This window comes from Grammomys surdaster, unplaced genomic scaffold (assembly GCF_004785775.1).
Source record: "Grammomys surdaster isolate TR1022 unplaced genomic scaffold, NIH_TR_1.0 243, whole genome shotgun sequence".
NCBI classification, from domain to species: Eukaryota; Metazoa; Chordata; class Mammalia; order Rodentia; family Muridae; genus Grammomys; species Grammomys surdaster.
Window position 1 is genome coordinate 9840431 of NW_021604688.1, and position 7478 is coordinate 9847908.

Sequence of the window (7478 nt, forward strand, 5' to 3'; positions counted from 1 at the left end):
ATAGATAGATAGATAGATAGATAGATAGATAGATAGATAGATAGATATTAATGGTGATTACCAAATAATATAAAGCTAACATGGATACTTATGAATTTGAGCTGGGGGTTATCCAGTTTTTACAGGCTACCTTTGCTGATGCTGGTACTCCCAAGAGTGAAAGGCCAGAAATAGAGCAGCAAAGAATATAAACAGCCTTAAGCCTTAAGTGGAATAAGGGTGGGCTGGACCTACAGAGAGTGCTGAGCTTTATGTCTATTCTTTGTCGTTACTTTGGAAGTGAGAATGTGTGCAGAAACCCAAAGTTTCTATTCTGGAATTGAACAGGACAGATATGGACAAAGATCCAGAACAATGGACAGTCTGGGAAGAGGGCAGACAATGGAATGCTCTCCAAGTACCCACTACTGTAGAGAGCTCACTACAGGTCAAGTAGTATAAAGCAACACACACTCGTCTCATTTTTTTTGTGTGTGTGCCATAATTTCATGAGTCTTAGCATGTTTCGTGTAGTGACTTTGCTTATGGATCTTATTGGTGTGGCACTTCCAGGAGTTGCCAATATAGAAATATCCAAAGGGTCAATTATAAAATGAAACATCCATCCTCAGGTGAGTATTAGACAATTCAATTTCTTCAGCACTGGAGATTTCAGTTTCTTCCACATTGTTAACCAGTCTTCTCTCAGACCCTTTACATCACTTACAGCTCCTTTCCATGTCAAATGTCAAAAGAGTTGCTTATTTTTGTTTCATCATCTAAGAACCAATAGGGAATATTAAATGCCAGCAAGATGGAAACTGTAACTATGTGAAAGAGTTTCTTGTGATCACAAACATAGCATTGTGTTCACTGTCATTCTTGTCATAGTCTGTCTGTCATAAGAAAATACTAGGTCCTGTTTACTCTCAACTCAGGGTCTCACACATGAGAAACAAGAGGAGAGAATCATGAAGGCAACAATGAGGGACACCTCAATCCTTCAGTAATTCACATTTCCCGTATAGGAAAACTATACTGACACTCTTCCAACATCATAGAGTTCCTTTCATTTCAGTATTTGTTTAAAATCCAAAATCTTATTATCTAAATCAGGTGATAAACATATCACTTTGACTAGTTAATTTGGCTGCATATATTAATGCCTTTGTTTGATCAGATAACAAATGAACTAAATTCCTGCCATGACACTTTAAAGGTGACCATTGCTTATACATTTACCAGTTTGAGTTCCAAGAATGATGGTTGTCTATTTAATATTCATATCTCCAGTAGTTTATTCAGTGGCTTGCAAATACTACTCATTCTTAGATAGTGTTGAATGACTAATAAATATATTTATATAGTTGACTTGCAGATCATACTCAGAGGATACCATTAATTGGAAATCATATCTGCACTCGTAGGTCCATTTTTTTCCTTAATACCATCTTATATTTCTTACTTGGTTATGTTTTCTATTTACTAAATATTTTCTCTAAAATTCAAATGTCAACTGAGTTTTATATGATAAGAAAATAGTACTATTAGTTGCTTCATCAAAAACGTTATTAAATGCTACATTTTGAGATATAATATTTCTATTATGGTTCCTGTGCATCTTGGTCAATGAAGGTATCTAATTATTGTAATTTTGTAAGAAATATCATTTTATATATTTAAGAATATCTTGGTCAGATTGCCTTACAAGTCAGGTCATTTAAATCACAACAACAGCTTTCCCCACCCCCAGCAGGCCAACATCTATCACCACAAAGGTCGAGCTGTACAGTTTCAGTGGGTACAGGATCTACCCGGGACATGGACAGTGCTAAGCCGATGGGAAGGTTTTCCAGTTTCTTTCTTTCTCTCTTTCTTTCTTTCTTTCTTTCTTTCTTTCTTTCTTTCTTTCTTTTTGTGAAAGTATTACAATTTAGTTGTTGTTGTTGTTCTTTATAATTGGCACAGGATTGTTTTTAAATCAAATCGTAATTTTTACTTATTCACACAGGGGTTATAAACACAAAAAGCAGGACATGGGTAAGGGGATGACACAGGAGCATAGGTGTTCAGGGAGAATACAGATAGTTTTCAGAACAGGGTGTCGGCTGGGTAAAGGTTCAGAAAACAGGTTGCTATGACTCTGCCAATGATTCACTTGTCCTTATCTAAGTTGGCATTATCTGCCAAGGCTACCTATTTACAAGGTAAATTTCCACAAAAGCTGCCTGTTTAAAATAGCTTATAGCCATCTGTTTCAATGTTTTTTCCACAGAGACCCAAGACTTGGTGTTAGTATACATGTATGACAGGCCTATTGCTGATTTTAGGCCTATGGCTGATTTTAGGCCTTCAGTGTATAAGCAGGGCCGTCCTTGACATCCCCTCCCTTCTCTAACTATAGAAGGGCTGTGGTGATTCTAATCTTGTGAAGGCGGGGATAGAGGCCTGACCTCCAGTAATTGAAGGGGACTTTATAATGGTTCCAGTCCCCCTGTCGTTGTCCAGTGAGGCATGAGGGCCATACCCATCCCGATGCCTTTTTCCTGGAGAGGGGATTCTTTTGACATCAACCCCTATGCAGTCAGGCTTGTCCCTCAGGAAACCCAGAGAGATATTTTTAACTTTTATTTATATTCTCTTGCAGTGCTTAGCCTCACAGCCTTAGCAAGAATTCAGATCGACAGTCAAAGGGGGTTCTGGGTAGCCTCTCTCTGCTAGGTCTAGGGGTGGAAGTCCCCTCTTTTAGATTGGGTGGAGATGTTTTTTGGGAACACCCTAGATAGAGTAACAACCTCATCTTGAGTCTTGTGGTCCTCCATAGCTAACTTATGGTAATATATCTCAATAGGTTTTGGTACAAAATTATTTATCTGTTGTTTCACAAAGTTAGGTTTTCCAGTTTCTTAATGAAAAATGTGAGTCTACTTTCCTTCCAAAAGGAATCCTCAGCAGATAAACTGGACTGTCCTCTACAGAAGAAAACACAAGAAAGGAAATTCAAAAGAAAAGAACCTGCCGAGCAGTCAAATTCCAGCGAGTCATCACGGGTGCATATCTTGCTGATATAACAGCCAAGAGGAATCAGAAGCCAGAAGTTTGGAAAGCTCAGCGAGAGCAGGATATATAGGCTGTCAAGGAAGCAAAAAAGGCTAATCAAGCATCAGAGAAGACAGCAATGGCTTCTGTCAAGGCCCCCACAGAGGCAGCACCTAAACAAAAGATTGTGAAGGCTGTGAAGGTCTCTGCTCCCAGAGTTGGTGGGAAATGCTAATTTGGTAGATCAGAGTTTGAAATAAAGATCTGTCATTAATTCTAAAAAAATAAATAAATTAAAAACATAAATCATAACAAGTGAAATATTTCTTTGTAGGAATGTGTAACATTCTTTACCTTATTAATCACATTTAACTAAAAGTGTGGTTATTGAATACAAACTTTGTGCCAGGACTTGTAAAAGATGAATATATCAAGAAATGATCAAATAGATGAACTCTGTAATAGAGAAAAGGGATTATGTGTGAACGTTCAGAACACACCACTTCAAACTGTAATCCAGTATACAGAGAAGATAACAGATAAAGATGTTAAACAGTACACTAGAAATATACAGTGAGGATTTGCAGACAGAGAAGGAGGACCCTGCGGATAGAAGAATAAAGGACCATGAAAGTATAGTCATGTTCTGAGCAGATGGGTGGAGAGCAGGGGGAGACACCACTGGAGGAAAAGAAGAGAGACAAATATGGTGGATGCCAGAGGTGCTCATTTGCTTGGGATCAGTAGAAATTAAAGAAGTATGGGGAGCAATGTTCTGGGTCTCCAAAGCTGAGTACAGGAAGCACACAGACACAGAGTAAAGATGCCTTTTGGTTCATGGCCAAGGTTTATATATTTTTAATAATCTAGGGCAAATGGGATTTATTTTTATGGCATTTGTATGAGATCTACTTTATTTGGTTAATATTTTTTAAAATTGCTATTTCTTTTGAGTAGAGGACTATTAGGAAATTTGGGTTACAGAAAAGGAGGCCTTAAATAAGTGACTTTGTATGTTCTTTGGTGTTGTTGTCCTTGTGAAAAGAAGACAGGGAGTTCCCACTTGTCTAAGGATAGTATTCCTGGATGGGTTAGTAGGAAAGAAAAATGAGAACAGGGAGAAATTACCTGTAGTGTTCAGGTTTGTTGATATGGCAAATGGCTCATAATGGTAACTTTTATCTAAAAATACTGGTAGACTGCATAATTAGTTGGATAAGTCCTAAGGAAAAAGAATTAAGAGTTCCCATTTAACCATGCTGTGAGTTGATGAGATATTTGAGAAATACATAGGGAGAAGTCCTGAAGGCAGGAAGCATGCACACCATAGGAGAAATCTGGCTAAATGTGTACACTTGGGAGTTAACCACTTGTAGAAAGTACTGAATATATTAAGAATAACTAAGGTATTCAGTTCCCTTCTTTTAAAATTTCAGCTCCTTTAGTTTATATTAGATTACAAGTACAGAAATCTATGTAGTCTGATTAGCAAGTTGTGATTAGCTTAGATGATTTAAGATTAAAAGAAGCTTCTAATCCACACTGGTGCTCTGAGCTTTCCTAGTGTGGCAGCTCTGCAATCAATCTTTCAAAATCCAGAGGAGGCTGGACACCCAGGAGCTCTAAAATGCTTAGGATCATAGGTGAATAGGCCACAACACCCCCCCCCCCCAAACAGAGTAATTAGGACCCACAGGGACCCAGAAATGCCATCACAGCCAGTGGCCCAGGATCCTTTCAGTCTGTACCAGTGCCATGAGCAGTCCTAGGGCACAAGCTTTGGAACCCATCCCACAAAACCAAGAAAAGTCTGAACTCCCAGGAGCTCTAACATGCCAAGAAACATAGGATAATAGGATCACAGGCTCTCAGGAGCTTGGTCACACCAGGATTTCAGGATCCCAGAAGCAGTCTGAATCCTGGGAGCTCTTACACCCAGGATCTCAGAATCTAAGAGACAGCTGGACTCTTAGGAGTACTGACATAACCATGACAACAGGACAGACAGGCTCCAGTCAATGATAGTGAGTGAAGGTAGCATTAGAGATACCACGATGGCAAAAGGCAAGCCCAAGAACATGAGCAACAGAAACCAAGGTTATGTGACAGTATCAGAACTTAATTCTTCTACCACAGCAAGTCCTGAATACCCCCATGACACCAGAACAGCAAGAATCAGATATAAAATCACTTCCCATGATGATGATAGAGGACTTTATGAAGGACATAAATAACTCTGTTAAAGAAATATAGGAGAACACAGGTAAACAGGTAGAAACACAAAAATTTCTTAAAGAATTAAAAGAAAACACAGCCAAACAGATGAATAAATTGAATAAAACCATCCAGGACATAAAAATGGAAGTAGAAATAATAAAAATAAAGCACAAAAGGAGACTACACTGGAGATAGAAAATCTAGATAAGAGATCAGAGGTCATAGATGCAAGCATCACCTACAGAATACAAGAGATAGAAGAGAGAATCTGATGTGCAAAAGATACCATGTAAAACATTGACACAACTGTCAAAGAAAATGTAAAATGCAAAAAGCTCCTAACCCAAAGCATTCAGAAAATCCAGGAAACAATGAGAAGACCAAACCCAAGGATAATAGGTATAGAAGAGAGCAAAGAATCCCAATGAAAAAGGTCAGTAAAGATCTTCAACAAAATTATAGGAGAAAACTTCCCTAACCTAAAGAATGAGATGCCTATGAACATACAAGAAGCCTAGAAATTCCTCCCATCACATAATAATCAAAACACCAATTGCACAAAGCAAAGAAATAATATAAAATCAGTAAAAATATAAAATCAAGTAACTTATAAAGGCAGACTATCAGAATTACATCAGACTTCCCATCAGATACTATAAAAGCCAGAAGATCATGGACAGATGTCATATAGATCCTAAGAGAATGCCAGCCCAGGGTACAATACACAGCAAACCTCTCAATTGCCACAGATGGAGCAACCAAAATATTCCATGACAAAACCAAATTTACACAATGTCTTTCTACAAATTCAGCCATACAAAGGATAATACAGAGAAAACTACAACACAAGGAAGGAAATTATACCCTAGAAAAAGCAAGAAAGCAATATTCTTCCAACAAACCCAAAAGAAGATAGCCACATAAACATAATTCCACCTCTAATATCAAAAATAACAGAAAGCAACAATCACTTTTACTCAATATCTCTTAACATCAACGGACTCAATTCTCCAATAAAGAGACATAGACTATCAGATTCGGTTCATAAACAGAACCCAACATTTTGCTGCATACAGGAAATGCACCTCAGTGACAAAAACAGACAGCCTCAGAATATCCATAGATAAACAGGCTGAGAAAGAAATTAGGGAAATGATACCCTTCACAATAGTCACAAATAACATAAAATACCTTGGTATGAATCTAATCAAGCAAGTGACAGATCAGTACTACAAGAACTTCAAGTCCATAAAGAAAGAAATTGAAGAAGATCTCAGAAGATGGAAGTATCTCCCATGCTCATGAATTCGCAGGAGTAATATAGTAAAAATGGCCATCTTGCAGAAAGCAATCTATGGATTCAATGCAATCCCCATCAAAATTCCAACTCAATTCTTCATGGAGTTAGAAAGAATAATTCTCAAATTCATTTGGAATAACAAAAAACCCAAGATAGTGAAAAGTAATCTCAACAACAAAAAAAGATCTTCTGTGGGAATCTCCATCTCTGAACTCAAGGTACACTACAGATCAATAGTGATAAAAACTTCATGGTATTGGTACAAAGATAGACAAGAAGATCAGTGGAATAGAATTGAAGACCCAGAAATGAACCCATATACCTATGGTCACTTTATCTTTGACCAAGGAGTTAAAACCATTCAGTGGAAAAAAGACCTTTTCAAAAAAATAGTGCTGGTTGAACTAGAGGTCACCATATAGTAGAATGCTAATCAATTCATCCTTATTTTCTTGTACAAAACTCAAGTTCAAGTGGATCAAGGACCTCCACATAAAACCAGATACACTAAAACTAATCGAAGAGAAAGTGGGAAAGATCCTCCAACATATGGGCACAGGGGAAAAGTTCCTGGACAGGTCACCAATGGCATATGCTCTAAAATCAAGAATTAACAAATGAGACCTCAAAAAATCGCAAGGCTTCTGTAAGGCAAATGATACTGTCGATAGGACAAAACGGCAACCAACAGATTGGGAAAAGATCTTTACCAATCCTACATTTGATAGAGGGCTAATATCCAATATATACAAAGAAGATTGGGTTTCCTCACTTAAGATGGTATTTTCTAGTTCCTTCCATTTGCCTAAGAATTTCATGGAGTCACTGTTTTTTTAATAGCTGAGTAGACTCCATTGTGTAAATGTACCAAATTTTCTGTATCCATTCCTCTCTTGAAGGACATCTGGGTTCTATCTAGATTCTAGCTATTATAAAACCTAGG

General features: G+C 37.6%; 1 pseudogene; it reads left to right on the plus strand.

The window, feature by feature from the left end:
* The window catches only part of LOC114627166, an 8194-nt pseudogene extending 4941 nt beyond the window's left edge, over positions 1 to 3253 (plus strand).
* The last annotated feature ends 4225 nt before the right edge of the window (positions 3254 to 7478 follow it).